At 41.8% G+C, this 17,000-nt stretch overlaps 1 pseudogene; it reads right to left on the reverse strand.

Annotated features, from left to right (window-relative positions):
- Window positions 1-6,361: 6,361 nt before the first annotated feature.
- LOC131836667 (large ribosomal subunit protein eL21-like) overlaps window positions 6,362-17,000 on the reverse strand; it is a 53,024-nt pseudogene continuing 42,385 nt past the window's right edge.

Consider the following 17,000-nt stretch of genomic DNA (forward strand, 5'->3'; position numbering starts at 1 on the left):
GGACCTGAACCTCAGCGCTCCGGCGGTGGCGACGGCGGCGGCAGCCTCACGATCCTCCCCCGCGGGCCCGTCCCATCAAATCGGCACCGACCCCGTTGCGGCTCCGCCGGTGGCTCCTCGCTCACATTCCCGGCGGGCGGCGCCTCTGCTCGTTGCCCCGGACCCGGCGGCGGCGGCGGCGACGACGTGGGGAGGGGGGGAAGGGAGGGAGGAAGAGTGGATCCGCAGCGGCAGCAGAAGAAGGAAGGAGAAGGAGGAGGAGCCGCTGGAGCTGGAGCCGCCGCTGCCAGAGCCGCCCTTTGGTACCCGCGGTGGGTCCCCGTCAATGCCCCTTTCTCTCTCCTATTGTCAATATCACCGGGCGGCTGAGTCCATGGCACACGCGCAACCGAACCTTCTGGCCAGCAGCGCCCGCCTCCGGCGCCCACTCACTGGAGGCTTCAAACGGGAAGCGAGGCCTCATTGGCCCGCGTCCGCCTTCACTCCCATGCCAGCAGGTTCGTCTGAGAGCCGATCAGGGATTGGCGGCGGGGGGGCGGAGAAACAGGAGGGTGGGAAGAGACAAGGCCGAGGATTGGGCTGAGGCGAGAAGGACCCGGATGCAGCCGCGATCTCCGGCCGCGCTGCTGCAGCTTCCGCCAGGCGGGTGGGTAGACTGTAGTACGGGAGCACTGCAGCTCCTAGGCCGTTGAGGAGCTCCTGAAACCCGGGAGGTGGGCGACTGATAGATCAATGGGATGGCTGGGTTTCCACGCAATGCGGCTTCTCTGGGCGGCGGTTGTCTTCAGCGAGAGGATTCCAAGGGCAAGGGTCGGCTGAGGGTGGGGGAGGCCCCTGGGCCTTGGATCCGCCCCCTTCAGCAGCTAGGCTGGCCTGTCTGGGCTTGAGGAGCCCCAACTCGGGACGGGTACCAGCGCTGAAATAAGCGCAGAAAGAAGGAAGATGTCCCGCCCGCGCCTGTGCACCACTGTGTCAATGGGCCCCTTGCAGCACGCCCTGAAACCTCCAGCAGTCGCTCTCCCCTGAAGCTTGTGGGAGTCCTGGCACCGAAATCTGAGCCTCTGGGCCTGGGCCAAGGGTTGGGTATCGCTTCGAATTCTGACTCACCTCGTCTCCGTTTCCCTAAACCTCTCTTTGAGTATCAGCTCCCTGAAGCTCCTGCAAGCCTCGATAGCGGCTAGCCCAGTGTAGCTCTTGCAGGAGGGATCGCTGTCCCTGTGCTCTGCAATCATTTATCCGGATCAGCTACGTGGGCCCTCCTGCTGCACGGAGCTCAAGGAAACCCAGCTCCAGACTGCACGAGCTTTGTGAGATTTTAATTGGCAAACTGGATCCGAAAGAGTTTATGGATAAAACTTCTCTGAACTCTAGCTAGACAAGTAATAAAATACTTAGGGATGTGTTTACGTGCTTGGGGAGCCCAAACCCAAATGGTGCAATTCCAGATAATGTTATTGGGGCTCTTCGTTCCATTTGAATGCATGCGGGGCACATCTTTTTTGGGGGTTGGGAGGGGTGGGCTTGAGGCAGGAAGAAACAAATTCTTTTTTTTTTTTTTTAGGAAGAAACAAATTCTTTATGGTAACTACTAATGACAGATCACCAGTTGCTGAAAACTTGGAAGACGAAAAATATTTTCTAACTTTTATAAACCATGTTAACATTTTGATGTACTTCCCTCCAGTGTTTTTTTTTTCCTTTAATTTTGTATGTTTTGTTCTGTAGCCTAGTTTTTCCCCCTCAGCGTTTTATCATGTTTTCTATACAGTTAAGAAATAAGACTATGTACCATATGTACAAGTAACAACAACAGCAACAAAATGCATTTCTTGTTTGTTTTAACAGTGAGGTGTTGCAAATTTTTATTCACACTCCCGTAAATGGATCTTGAGTGAAAAATAAAATTGTGTGCCATGAAAGATTTTTTTAAAAAATCCGTCTTGAACAAATGGGAAACAGGAAAAGATCACTTTCTTAAATAGAAGTGGTTTCCTCCTACTGAATCCAGATGATTGCCCACTGTATAGATAGTACCCATTTTTGCCCTGCAAAGTTCATCACTAGGCCTTATAAAAGTGGCCTTCCTTGCATCTCGGTTTCATATACCAGTCTCCATGAAAAGTTCAGGGTCCCAGCCATGCAGAACTTTTATGCTCAGTCTCTGACTGAGGGAAATGCAGAATTAAAACCAAGGAAGATTTTAAAGCCAACTCCATTTCCCTTGGCAACAGTTGGACCGTCAAAGAGTAGTGCACGTTTGAAATGCTCACAGCTGTTGCTTAGAACATTTCACATTTTGCAGAGTGGGGATTTTGCTTGAAAATTATGGATCTCTATAAAGAATTCATTTCAAAACTCTCATTTTCTAGAAAATGGCTGAGTAACTGAAATGAGCAGGTCTTTTTAAATGGGAACATCCTTGCCTATGTGAGAAATTGTTCCTTGGACAATATTTTCTAAAGGAGGTCCATGCAAGCCAGGGTTGTCTATGTTCCAGGAATAGTACAAGGCAATCCATTTGGAAAGCAGAAGAAGAAAATATGGAGACATCTGCTTATGCTTAATTCTAATTGAGAAGTAGTCCTTTAGATCAATTAATATTTTATATACAGAATAAGTGACCCTGTACTCAGTCCATGGAATCATCTCTTGACCTAGAACAGCATAGGAGATGTCCTCAAGGAAAACTGGAAGTTACCCATTTCCAGGGGTGGGCAGTGGAAATCCCACCCAGTCAGTCCCGGTCAACAGGTAGTGACTAATTGCAACTTGCTAGGTTCAACTTAGTGGATTTACTGATGGTTTTACCCAGGCTTGATTTAACCTGTAGAGAACAGACATACACCTTTACCAGGGTCCTTTGCAAATAAACCACAGGAAAACAAACACTGCAGAACACTTCTAATACTAGATCTTTGACAGCCACATTTCAAAGTTAAAATAACAACCTAATAAATCTAACCAAGTTTCTAAGAAAATATATATCAAATTCATCAATGAGATTATTTGAATGAGGATTTATATCCACTGTCATTGACAATGCCTTTTACCATATGCATATATTTTGACTGAATCATAAATGAAAGCTTGTACTTTATAAGCAAATATACATATCTTTGGTTAGAAATTGCTTCCAAAAAATATACTGATGGGAATAAATGATCAAAAAAAGTTTAGAGACTTGTTACTCAAAAAAAATATATATATATAAAAAAAAAAAATACCTTACAGTCATCTGGGAAGCCATTATCGAGTGACAAAACACTGTTCATTACTATCAGATGAAAGAGCTCACTTCCCAGATACCAAGGCTGAGCTTATCGTGGATCTACTGAGACTATCAAATGGTGGCTGACTGGTGAACTAAAGAAGGGTCAGATAATAAGCAGAAACATCATCAAACCAATTCTTAGCCACCAGAGGAGAAAAAGATCTGCACTGACAAGACATCACAGAGGTGGACAAGCCCAATGTTTGTGTTGGGGAAGTGGGCTTTGGGCTGAGAGGGAAGAAAGATGAAAAAGCCTGAGGCAAGAGCTGCTCTCTGGAAAAACAAGAAAATTACACAGCTAGTGTAGACACAGGACTGTGCTGTAATATTTCTCTGAGCCACATTTATCTACACTGGCAACACCCTGAGCAGTGACATTTTCCTGGGTCACAATTTAAGTTTTGTTTTGTTTTATTTTTTTTTTTTAAGATTGATTGATTGATTTGACAGACAGAAGTTACAAGTAGGCAGAGAGAGAGAGGAGGAAGCAGGCTCCCTGCTGAGCAGAGAGCCCAATGCAGGGCTCGATTCCAGGACCCTGGAATCATGACCTGGGCCGAAGGCCAGAGGCTTTAACCCACTGAGCCACCCAGGCACCCCTGTTTTGTTTTATTTTTTTTAGAGAGGGAGAGAGGGCATAAGCAGGAGCGGCAGAGGGAGAAGGAGAGAAAATTTCAAGCAGACTCCACGGTGGGCACAGAAGCCAATATGGGGCTCGATCCCACAACCCCAAGATCATGACCTAAACTGAAACCAACTTAACCAACTGTGCCACCCAGCACCCTACTTAGGTCACACTGTAAATAGTACAATCGCGTTTTCAGATGCGCCTCTGGGTGATAGGTTATTCATGGCTTTCCATGTGATTAATGTGTATAATCATTGCTTGAGATTGAAAACATTTAGGTACTCCAGTTTCCTACCTAGCAGTGAGAGATCCTAGGTCACTGATGGATCAAGACAATGGGGAAAGAGAAAGTCAGCTTCAAGTGCACTTTGGTTTGCACGGGATAAAACAAAATAACATACCACAACAATTTTGCTTTTAAGACAGTTAAATTATACAATTAAATGAACTAAAGCTATAACTAATTATAAGCACAATGCTGATTACACAGACTCTGGAATCAGATTTACCTGAGGTGGAATCCCAGCTCACACAGTCAGGAGCTGGGACAAATTATTCATTTGTCATACCCTTGGTTTCTTAGCCTGTAAATGGACAGACTCATATTTCCTAACTCCTGGGGCAGTCATCAGATTTTCATGAGGTTATGCATTTACTATATGACACATGTCTGCACGTGTTCACTGCTCAACAAACACTAGTTATGACCATAATCATCCACTTTGTTTGTATTTTAATGGTTGCTATCCATCTAGAAACTTCTAGAAAGGTTTTTCCCCCTCGAAATTTTATTCTGGCATGTCCCATTGTGATAGGAAGAAAACAAGAAACAAGGAAACGAGGCATGCCTTTCAATCCACTTCCATGCTAAATTATAGACTGTGTGTGAAAGCATTCATTAGCAATAACAAGAATTTGCATCTTACAATATCCATATACTTCTAAAAGTGAAAAAATGGTCATTTGACTTAACATCCTTTCAGAGCTTTATCTTCTTTTCTAATTGACATTCCTTTAAAAGAGGCCCAAACTATTTTTGCTCTAAACTTAGCTATTTCTCTTCCTCTCTATAACCTGCAGAATGGCACTAGAAACAAGGTCCTGATTTCTGTCCTAGCCCTGCCCTTAGTAATAGCCTAGACTTGATGTGGTAGATATCTGCTTCCCGTCCACCGCTGCCTTTCCTTGGAGGATCACACCACTTCCCTCATGTGATCCTGGTGGACAGGTAATAACCACACTGCTAATATCTTTCCTCCCTGCAGAGAGGAAAGTACAGGACCCAAGGAGATCAAATCCAAGATTTCCTCTCTGAATGTTGGGAGAGGGATACCTTTCTTCCTCTTGGAACAAACAACCGTAGAAAGGATGTAAATTAGAGCTACATGTCATCATTATCCTCTTCTTCCTCCATCTTGGAGGAATCCAGTACAGTAGAGGTAACTTTGGAAAATGCCAGGTTTTAACAACACAGTTGGAACTGCTGGATCCAGTTCTGTTTGAAGGTAGTTTTAATTATATGAGCCCATAAATTCCCTTTTTTGTTTAAGCTACTTTGGAGTTGAGGTTTTATAACATATGCCCCCAAAGAATCCTGGCTTATAAGACACAGGCAAGTCACTTAACCTCACCAAGCCTCACCTTAGACCCTGGATCTGGGGTTTTCTAGGAGTTGCACTAAATGAAATATTTAGACGAAATCTGATCTTAAGCATGAAAGGCAACCATTTAAAGAGACCCTGCCAATAATTCTTTCTTAATGTAATTCCTCAAGTCTAATTTGTTTGTTGGCTTTTATTTTTAAGACTCGAAGCAGATATTCTTAAGAATTATACTTTTAGGGATGCCTGGGTGGCTCAGTTGATTAAGCGTCTGCCTTCACCCAGGTCATGATCCCAAAGTCCTGGGATTGAGCCCCGCATCAGGCTCCTTGCTCAGCAAGGAGCCTGTTTCTACCCCTGCCTGCTGCTCCTCCTGCTTGTGCTCTCTCTCTGACAGATAAATAAAATCTTAAAAAAAAAAAAAAAAAGAATTATACTTTTAGAATTAAGTGCCCCTAAAATACACCTGCATGAGAAGAAACAGTACAGTGATCTACCAAACATGCAAATGAGCTTTCTTCTTAGCAAATTACTGCTTTTCAATAGTTTGTTTTACTGCATCCCTTAAAACACCAAGGCCAGGGACGCCTGGGTGGCTCAGTCATTAAGAGTCTGCCTTCGGCTCGGGTAATGATCCCAGGGTCTTGGGATACAGTCCCACATCAGGCTCCTTGCTCTACAGGAACCCTGCTTCTCCTCCCACTCCCCCTGTTTGTGTTCCCTCTCTCACTGTGTCTCTCTCTGTCAAATAAATAAATAAAATCTTTAAAAAAAAAAAAAAAAGACAAACACCTAGGCCAGATTTCAGGAAATGCAGCCTATGGTTGAATGTTGCATCTAGGGTTCCATTACTCTATTGAAGAGAGAGAACATTATTTTGAAGGTATCAATAGAGTAAAGCCTATGAACATAGGGTAAATTTCTGCTAAAATGTTCTAAGAGGGCAAGATAACCAAAGAAGGTGAAAACTTAAATCTGAGCACACTGTTATTAAAACAAAATAAACCAATAAGGACAACATATACAATCTTCTATGGTACTGGCGATAATAACTAGAAACGTATAGCAATTTCAGTTCACTTTCATATGCACTATTTAATTGGAACCTTAATGCTGTAGATACATAGTATTTCTTTTTTAAGATTTATTTATTTATTTGAGAGAGAGAGAGAAAAAGCCTGCAGGTGAGAGTGAGTCCAGGGGAGGGGCAGAAGGGGAGAGAGAGAATCTCCAGCTGACTCCCCACGGAGCCGTGAGCCCAATGCAGAGCTCAATCTCATGACCCCTAGATCATGACCTGAGCTGAAAATAAGAGTCAGACGCTTAACCAACCAAGCCACACAGGTGCCCTTGTAGATACATAGTATTTCTAATTTATAAATAAAAAACATGAGGATCAGAGAAGTTATCCAATGTCATACAACTAGTAACTAGTAAAACTACAATTTCAACCCAGATCTTCCAAGGGCCAGGTTGTTGGTTTTTTGTTTGTTTGTTTGTTTTGTTTTTTAAGATTTTATCTATTGAAGGGAGAGAGAGAGAGAGAGAGAGAGCACAAGCAGGGCAGGGGGAGGGGCAAGGAAGAGGAAAAAGCAGACTCCCTGCTGAGCAAGGAGCCTAACAGGGGGCTTGATCCCAGGACCCTGAGATCATGACCTGAGCCAAAGGCAGATGCTTAAATGACTGAGTCACCCAGGCGTCCCATGGACCAGACCTCCTTATGCTGCATCAAGTTGCCTCTGTCTTTAAATCTTTGCTTGCTAACAATATGTCCAAGTGATTGAATATAAAGCTACTCTTTTCCCCATCACATAGAAGAGACTAGTAAGATACAGAAGTTAAGTGTCTAATAGAAGGTCATAAAAAAAAGAAAGTAGAAATAATGGGCCAAGTCTTCCATCCTCATCAACACAGTCTCCCATTCATTGAACACTGAGCCAGAAACTATGGCAGACATTTTGTATGTATTCTTTTCACAATAACCCATTGGTGTAGGAACTTTGGTCCCATTTTACAGATGCAAAAAGTAAGACACAGAAAGTTTAGTTTTTTTCCCAACGTTATACATCTAGTAAGGGGCAGAATCTGGGCAGGAGTTAAGACTAGAAGGCACTGAAATTCTAAACTATCTTACTGCCTGTCCCACTGGAAATCTTCTACACAATCAGGTTTGTATATAATGCTGTGTTAGCATATATATAAAACGTCAAGGCTTTCCACTCATTTCCCTTGGTATTTGTCTCTCTGCAAAATAACAAAGAACACCCATCTGTCTTCTTGAGAAGCATACTTTGTTGGTAGAGTGAGGTTACCATATGGATTCAAGTCAACCTTCTTTTTCAAAAGAGTTTTTTGGGGTTTTTTTTAGAATTTAGATTTAAAGAGCTTTGAAAACAAGGATGATGGCCATAGGCACCTCAAGTATTTGAAACTGTTTTGTTTGATGGTTCTTCTAAGTCAAGAAAGTTTATAGTCTCAGATTTGGAAGGTTAGTGACCCAGTTAACATACCAGTTGGCAACTAGAACAAAGTACTTATGAAAAAGTATTTTTGAAATAAAAAGCATTGGGAGAGATTCAGTTAAAGTACAAAATTCTAGCTGTCTTGACCTTCCAGGGAAAAAAAGTTATAATTAACTACAACTCATGGGTCCCACAGGCTGACTGTGGCAAATGCTCCACGTCAAGAGAAATCCTCATCACGATGGTCAGACATTTCAATAAGCCTTTCAAACACTTAATATAGGAGAACTTTCATAACCAAAACTTTCATTATTTAATTTAATCATTCCCTCATGCATTCATTCCAAACATTTAAGTCCCTACCTACCCTGGGCCCTGGGGAAATTCAGATCCGAGTAAGACAGAAATACTATCTCTCTGCTGTATTTATGAGATGTTATGATCAAGGGCTAATTGTTATGAAAGCCCAAAGCCCAGGGTAAAATCCTGTGACCAGGAGAGGAAAGTGGGAAAAAAATTCGGGAAAAAGAGGAGATGATATGTAAGCTGAACTTTGTGACACTCAGAACTCCATTTACTCCTGGCTTGGTACCTGGTTTGTGTTTGTTTGTCTCTTCAGGGTATTCTTTTTTCTTTTCTTTTCTTTTCTTTTTTTTAAAGAGTCTTGAGGTCTTTTATTTTCTTTACATTTATCATGCCATGAATTCACAGGGAGTGGGTTCCAGCAGTTCGGGCTCGTTTCCATTGGTTCTCACGAACTGTGTTTCTCCTGGCGGAGCAGGCCAGCGCTTCAGTTGTACCCAAGTACCTTTCTCTTTGGCGTCCTTCTTTTTCTGGTCATTTTCCTTCAGACGCTTCAGGAAGATATCTCGGCTCTTTGAATGTTTAATATGCTCAACGTGTACATTAATTCTCTTGGCAAGAACCTTGCCCTTAACTTGTTTACAACAATGCTAGCAGCATGCTGAGTAACATTGTAGACTCTTCCTGTTTTGCCATGCTAACATTTGTGGAGCACTCCTTTTGAACAGTGCCCGCTCCCTTGATGTCCATAATCTCACCTTTCTTGTAGATTTGCATGTATGCGGACAAAGGAACAAGTCCATGTTTTCTAAAAGGCCTGGAGAACATATAATGGGTACCTCCCCTCTTTCCCTTTGTGTTGGTCATTTTGGACAGTTACTGGAAGATGGCGGTTCCCGCTGAAAGGAAGCCAGGGTATTCTTTATTATGGGCCAGGAATGATCCAAAGTGAGTCACATAGATTATTTTTATTTAATTTGTAAGTGTTCAACCGATTTAGATTCTTCCTTCCATCCCTTCTCACCTTCCCCGTACACCTCCAGGCCAGAGTCAGAAAGTAGGATATCCCTCTTCCTTCTCTAAGTGCTGGGATATTTGGGAACAGGCACGGTTCTCTCTCTCTCTCTATTTTTTTAGATTTTGTTTGTTTGTTTATTTATTTATTTATTAGACAGAGAGCGTGAGAGCAGGGAGGGTCCAATGGAGAAGCAGTAAGGAGCCTGATGTAGGATTCGATCCTCGGACTTCCGGGCCAAAGGCAGTCCCTTAAACAACTGAGCAACCCGGGCGCCCCATGGTTCTCTGTTTAGAGTCAGAGCCCAGGAGACTTACCAGGCACTTATGGGACCTGGTGTAAGCGAAGTAGGGGAATTGTTAGAATGTTGGACAGGGCTGTGCTTCACCTCGGTAAGCGGGGACTCGCAGCAGACCCTGGGCTCTTTTTTGTTTCTGTCTCTTAATTGTGCTCCAATTTTTTTGTCACACTAAAGAGGGGCTTTCTTTGAGGGCCAGGCCATGTGATACAAAATGGCAGATCAAGCCCTCATGTTTTCATTGTCTTGATTCCAGAGAGCAGCCAGGAGTTCAGTTGGGATCCCTGGAAGGAGGTCGTGGCCCAGCTCGGGTCAGGTACCTGTGGTAGTCCAGTCAGCTGTGGTCAGGATATCAGTCATGTTGCACAAAATGAATGTTGGGGGCTCTTTGTTAATTCCAGGTGTGCTGGGGAAGAGAAAGTAGAGAATGACCCATTGCTCCAAAATAACACACAGTGATCGTCTATTTATAACACCTTAATTTTTCAAATTAAATTGTTAATAGTAGAATTAATGAACTGAGAATATGAACAATTTTAAGTTTCTTTTTAAAAAGATTTTACTTATTTGAAAGAGGGACAAAAAGTGCATGCATGCCAGAGTGAAGGAGGAACAGAGGGAGAAAACCACAAGCTAACTTTGAGCTGAGTGCAAAGCCCCACACAGAGCTCAGTCCCACAACCCTGAGATCATGACCTGGGTCAAAACCAAGAGTGGGACACTTAGCCAACTGAGCCACCCAGGAGCCCCAAATATTTTTAAGTTCTTGATTGCATTCTGCCTGTTTGCCAACATGATTATCTTTTCTCATCCTGTCTAAATTTAGAGGCCTAAAATTTGAAACCGATTATCACTTTCATCTTTTCAACCACAGAGGTAGAATAGTTAAAATATTTTCCACACATTTGATAGTCATTTATATTTATTTTTCTGCAAATTATCTAGTGCTGTTCTTTGGTTCTATTATAGTTTTATTGTTTTTGTGATTTACTTAAATCCATTTTTTATATGTTGAATTTTACATAGAGAAGCATACCATAATTCCTTGGAGGTTTCTTTCATTGCTAAGCAAAGTTCTTAAAAAGTCTTTCCCTTAAAAATTCCTCCTCCTGAAAATCTTTCAAAGATACTCCTAAGGTTCATCAAGGATATTTATTGCAGAATTTTAATAACAAAAAATAGAAACAACCTAAGTATGTATCAGTTGAGGGATAGTATAATTATAGCATATTCATGTCATGGAATATTATATAGCCATTAAATATGAGGGAGATGTATATATATATATTTGTTTGGAGAGGTGTCAATGATATTAAGTGAAAAAAAGCCAGAATTACAGAATTATGTGTAAAACAGTACCCTATTTATACTAGGAAAAACATAATATATGAAATATAGAGTTACCTAGACAAGGCAAATATCAAAAATAAGTCTGGAAAGATATACTTGGAATTGTGACTGGTGAATTCCTTTCATCATGGTTTGGAGTTAATGATTAAATTATGTATTTAGATATTGTTTTAATTTTTTAAAAAGATTTACTTATTTATTTTTAGAGATAGCACAAGTGGAGGGGCAGAGGGAGAAGGAGAGAGAACCTCAAGCAGACACCATACTCAGTGCGAGCCCAATGGCAGGCTCAGTCTCACCACCCTGAGATCATGACCTGAGCTGAAACCAAGAGTCAGATGCTTAATGTCCTATACCACTCAGATGCCCTTTGTTTTAATTTTTCATAGGGAATACATATTACCTTTAAACTTTATTTCATGCTGTGTCCAGGTCGCTCAGTCCATTAAGGGTCTGACTTTGGCCTAGGTCATGATCTCACATCTGGAGAGTAAGGCCCTATGTCAGTGTTTCTGCTCAGCAGGGAGTCTGCCTGCCTCTCCCTCTGCCCCTTTCCCACCTCCTCAAATAAATAAATTAATTAAATTTTTTTTAAACTTTATTTCACAAAACATTTTAGACATACAAATCATTGAGTGAATAATATAACGTATAACCATGTACCTACCACACAGCTCTAGAAATAAATACCAGCACAGTGGAAGCCTCTTGTGTAACCTTTTCCATCACATTCCTTCTGTCTCAGAGGTTACCATGCCCCTAAATTGGGTGCTTTTTAGTCCTATGATGTCATACCTTTACTAAATACGTACATATTCTTAAACAGCATGTAATATTTTTGCATATTTTAGGATTGTAAATAATTGGTATTATGTATACAATTGGTATTATGTATATAATTGGTATGTTATATTTTGTAGCTTATTTTTTCACTTAACATGATATGCTTTTTTTTTTTTTTTTTTTTTTTTTTAATTTTCTTTATTTGAGAGAGAGAGCCACCACAAGTTCAGGGGAGGGGGAGGGAGAAGCAGACTCCCCACTGAGTAGGGACTCCAATGTGGGGCTCGATCCCAGGACCCCAGGATCATAACCCGAGCCAAAGGTAGACATTTAGCTGACTGAGCCCGCCAGGCACCCCATGGTGTGCTTTAAATTTAACCATGTTAATACAGATACTTCAGATAATTCCCTTTCCCTGTTACAGAGTATTCCATTTACAAATGTTCTGCAGTTTGTTCATATGGTTTTGTGATGGTAGGTTTCCAGCATTTTACTATTTTGAACAGTGGTGCTATGAGCATTTCTAGGCCCATATCCATGTGTATGGTTCTCAAGTTCATGTGTGTGTGTGTGTGTGTGTGTGTGTGTGTGTGTGTGTGTGTCTAGCAGTAGAATCAGGTCATAGGGTATGTGCTTCACCCTCACAAAATAGGGACAAATTGCTTTCCTCAATGTTTGTACCAATTTACATTCCCAGCAGCAGTGTATTAGAGGTTTTGTCATTCTAAAAACTCCTTAACCCACTCAGAGAGCAGACATTTATCTCTATATATTTTCTTCTCATTTTTGTTTTATGTGTCTCTTACAGTATACTCTTTAATTGAGCTTGAACTAATTTTGCTATAAGTTGTGACATGGGACCTAAAATGACTTTTTTTTTTTTTTTTTGGACAGACAGAGATCACAAGTAGGCAGAGAGGCAGACAGAGAGAGGGAGAGGAGGAAGCAGGCTCCCCGCAGAGCAGAGAGCCCAATGCAGGACTCAATCCCAGGACCCTGAGATCGTGACCTGAGCTGAAGGCAGAGGCTTTAACCCACTGAACCACCCAGGCGCCCCATGACTTTTTTTTTTAAACAAATAACCAATTTTCCCACCGTTGTTCATTGACAAGGCAAGTCCTTTTTCATTATACTTTTAAATCTTTCTCTTACTTATTCTCATCTGATGGTTGAATTTCTCATCTGGTTGAATTTCAGTATCATTTTGTAGAGTATCCTAAATAACCTATTGAGATTTCATTGTAATTGCATTAGGCCCATGAATTATTTGGGTCTAAAACTGGCATTCAACAGCTCATATCTCCACTCTCAAAATGAAATAACTGACTCCTCACTGCATAGAATCAAGCATCTTCAGTCTGCTCCCGAAGTTCCCTATTATTTGTATCCGTATTCATCTTTCAGGATCATCATTTTCAGCAGGCCAGTGTCTTCCTTGTCCGCTAAGCTTTCCTTAATTTTTTTCCTACAAACTTTGTTCATGAAGTTCCCTCCAATCAGGAATGCCAACCCTTGGGGGCCCAGGGAGGGGGTCCAGATGGTTGGGCATCTGCCTTCGGCTCAGGTCATGATCTCCAGGTCCTAGGATGGAGTCTTTAAAAAAAGAATACCAACCTTTTCTTCCATTCCCTTTGTTTATTTAAAACTTTTCCTTCTTTCAAGGGCCTGCTAAGCTCTTAGCTAGAGTTAGAGTCCTAAACACGAGTTAGTCCACCATGTTGCATTGCTATTCAGTCTTCCAGTAAGTATGGATTTAATCTCACCAATTCTATGACTGAGTTAACTAAAATAAGACAATGGGAGACAAGAGGAACTTGCCTGGAGAGAAGTCAGGAAGAACAGTTGTTGGTAAGAGAACTTTTACTCCTGTAAACTTGGAGTAGACAGAATAGCAGGACAAGTGGAAGAGAGAGGCTGGAGCTGGTGTCTCAACATCCCACCTTACCCTCCTACGACCAGAAAACAGTGGTGAAGCCAGGTAATAGACAAGTCCGGCATCTGCACCATCAAAATGCCTTGCATTTGAATAGTGCTTCAGGGTTTGCTAATTTGCACACACATCATCTCATTTAACACTTGCAAAACTTTGAAGTAGGTGACATATCTCCATTTCACCAGTGAGGACCCTGAGGATTAGACGTTTAAAGTCCCCAGCTAGGAACTGGTAGGGCCAGCTCTGTGACTCCAACCTTCCAGTGATCCCACTTCATCACTCATACTTCCCGTTGCTTCTGTGTTGACTTCAAAATTTTTCAAATTTTATTTTTAACTGTGGCCAAAAAAAAAAAAAAAAAAAAAAAACCCTCACATAATATGAAATTTCCCTCAAACACTTTTAAGTGTATGGTTAATCATGTTAACTATATTGACATCATTCTATAGCAGATCTCTAGAATTTTTTCATCTTGTAAAACTGCACTTCTAGGGGCGCCTGGGTGGCTCAGTAGGTTAAAGCCTCTGCCCTCAGCCTGGGTCATGATCCCAGGGTCCAGGGATTGAGCTCCACATTGGGCTCTCTGCTCAGTGGGGAGCCTGCTTCCCCCACCACCACCCCACCCCCCGCCTGCCTCTCTGCCTACTTGTGATCTCTGTCTGTCAAATAAATAAAATATTTTTTTTAAAAAACTGTACTTCTATAGCCATTGAACAACAGTTCCCCATTTCTCCCTTTCCCCCAGCCCCTGGCAACCACCATGCCACTTTCTGTTTTCATGATTTGGATTACTCTAGATATCCCCTATAAGTGGAATCATACAATATTTGCCTTTTGTGACTGGCTTATTTCACTCAGGCTGATCCTTTTGGGATTATGTGTCTGAATTTCCTCTTTTTTAAGGCAGAACAATATTCCCTTGTATGTATATACCACACTTTCCTTATCTCTTCATTTGTCAATGGACACTTGGGTTGCTTCTACCTCTTGGCAACTGTGTAATATTGCAATGAACACGGATGTACAAAAGTCTCTTTGAGAACCCGCTTTTGGTTCTTTTCCATATATACCCAGAATGGGATTGACAGATCCTATGATGATTCTGCATTTAATTTTTTGAGGAGCCGTGTTAACTTTTACACAGATAGCCCCATTCTCATAGACTCTACTGCATTATGTTAAGCAGAGCATATCACCTTTCCTTTAATTAAATGAAAACAGCCATCGTGCTCTTATAGAACCATTAAAATATGTTTAAACTTCTTACTTAAGATGCATCACTTACCACTTGGGCAACTGTAGATGCTTTCATTTCCTCCCAGTCTCAGTGAACACTTGCTTCTTCACTTTTAGCTCCACCCACCCTCAGGGGCACTACATGAGAAGATTCATGATGGAAGGACCCATCTATTTTTGTGCAATTCTGCGCCTCAAGTAACTAGCACAGTGACTGGCATATAATACGCATTCAAAAATGGTTAAATGAATTGATGAGTGAGGGGTCCTTGGTGGCTTGGTCAGTTAAGCGTTTGCCTTCGGCTGGGGTCATGGTCTCAGGGTCCTGTGATAGAGCCCCTTGTCACACTTCCTGCTCTCCCTCTGCCCTTCCCACTCGTGCTCTCTGTCTCTCAAATAAATAAATGAAATCTTTTAAAAAGAACTCTATCTGACAAATAAGTTAATAAAACTTAAAAAAAGAATTGGGAGTGAGTGAATAAAAGACTATGTTCTGGGCATAGTCAAAAAAATTGAACTTATCCCCCAAAGTGGATGTTGTCATTTTTAAGAGAGCATCGTTCAGGACTTTTTTTTTTTTTTTTTTTTAAAGATTTTATTTATTTATTTGACAGAGAGAGATACAGGGAGAGAGGAACCACAAGCAGGAGGAGTGGGAGAGGGAGAAGCAGGTTCTCCGCTGAGCAGGGAGCCAGATGCGTGGTTCAGTCCCAGGATCCTGGGATCATGACCTGAGCTGAAGGCAGACGCTTAACGACTGAGCTGCCCAGGCACCCCAGTTTAGCACTTCTTGTTCCAGCAAAGCAGAAAGTAGATCCCATATGGCAAAGAGATATTCAATGACATGAATTTTACCAGAATGATACAATCCCTAGGATAAATTCCGACTAATGCTCTAATGGTAACACAGAATCGTACCAACTATGAGGATTTGGAGAGCTTGGGAAGCCCTTGGAATTCTAAGAATGTCCTGCTGGATTAATGGGACAGAGCTCAAGGTAGAAAAAGTCAAGAGAGGGTGCTAATAGCGCGGGACTGTATTTCTCTTCCCTTCTGCCAGACAGCATGGACCCTGGTTAGAGAGCATTGGCAGCAAAAGCATTGTCATACCAAGTGGCAGATTTCCTCCTGGCCAGCTTGCTGTGCATTAAGCTGACTGGTGCCCTCTAAGGAGGACAGGGGTGTGAGAGCAAAGAGAGGATTAAACCCCTGGGGATAAAAATACATTTTATGTTTATTTAAAAATTTAAAAATTAAATAATTTTTTTTTAAAAAAAGAGAGAGGATTAAAGAAACTGAGAGCAGTTATTTTCTCCTAAAGAAAGCAAGGTCTCCTGCTAAAGACTGCTGGCTATTCATCTGTGGACTTGATATACACCCTTATGAAAGGAACTGGAGGAAATGGAATTACAGTGTATCAGCAAAACTTAAATCTAGACTTCACAAAAATCGCATGAATTTTCCAAGGATAGAGGCCCTGGAACAAATTGTTCAGTAGAAATTATGCTCTGCACATATTTAAAGAATGAATGAATCGTAGCTCTCTTCCATTCAAACGGGAAGATGGAATTCAAGCGAAAAATATCTTTTAATAGGTGTGTCCTCACAAAAAGATAAAAGACAAGGTTAAGTTGCTAGATGATTATGTGAACTCTTTTCCCATTCTCTTAGTCATGAGTTTATTATTTTTTCTAAAGGTTTTTTTTTTTTTTTTTTTAATTTAAGAGAGAGAGAGAGAGACAGAAATCCTAAGCTGGGGCAGTGGCAGAGGGAGAGGGGGAAGAGGGATCCCCGCTGAGCAGGGAGCCCAGTGTGGGGTTGGATCCCAGGACCTCAGGATCATAATCGGGGCCAAAGGCAGACTTTCACCGACTGAGCCACCCAAACCTCCCTCTTAGTCATGAGTTTAAATTCACACTAGCAGATCAATATAGTAAATAGTGGGATCTTTTTTATATATTGCTTAATATAGGAGACAGCATGGTTTCATGGAAAATGCTAAACACAGGTCAAAAGACTTGCCTTCTGACACTAGTATCACTTGGACCACACTGGCCTTTCAGAAAATTATTGGTTTTTATTGCCTACGGTGCCAGAAGAATGGTACAAAGCTGATCATG

This window comes from Mustela lutreola, chromosome 7, assembly GCF_030435805.1.
Source record: "Mustela lutreola isolate mMusLut2 chromosome 7, mMusLut2.pri, whole genome shotgun sequence".
Lineage (NCBI taxonomy): Eukaryota > Metazoa > Chordata > Mammalia > Carnivora > Mustelidae > Mustela > Mustela lutreola.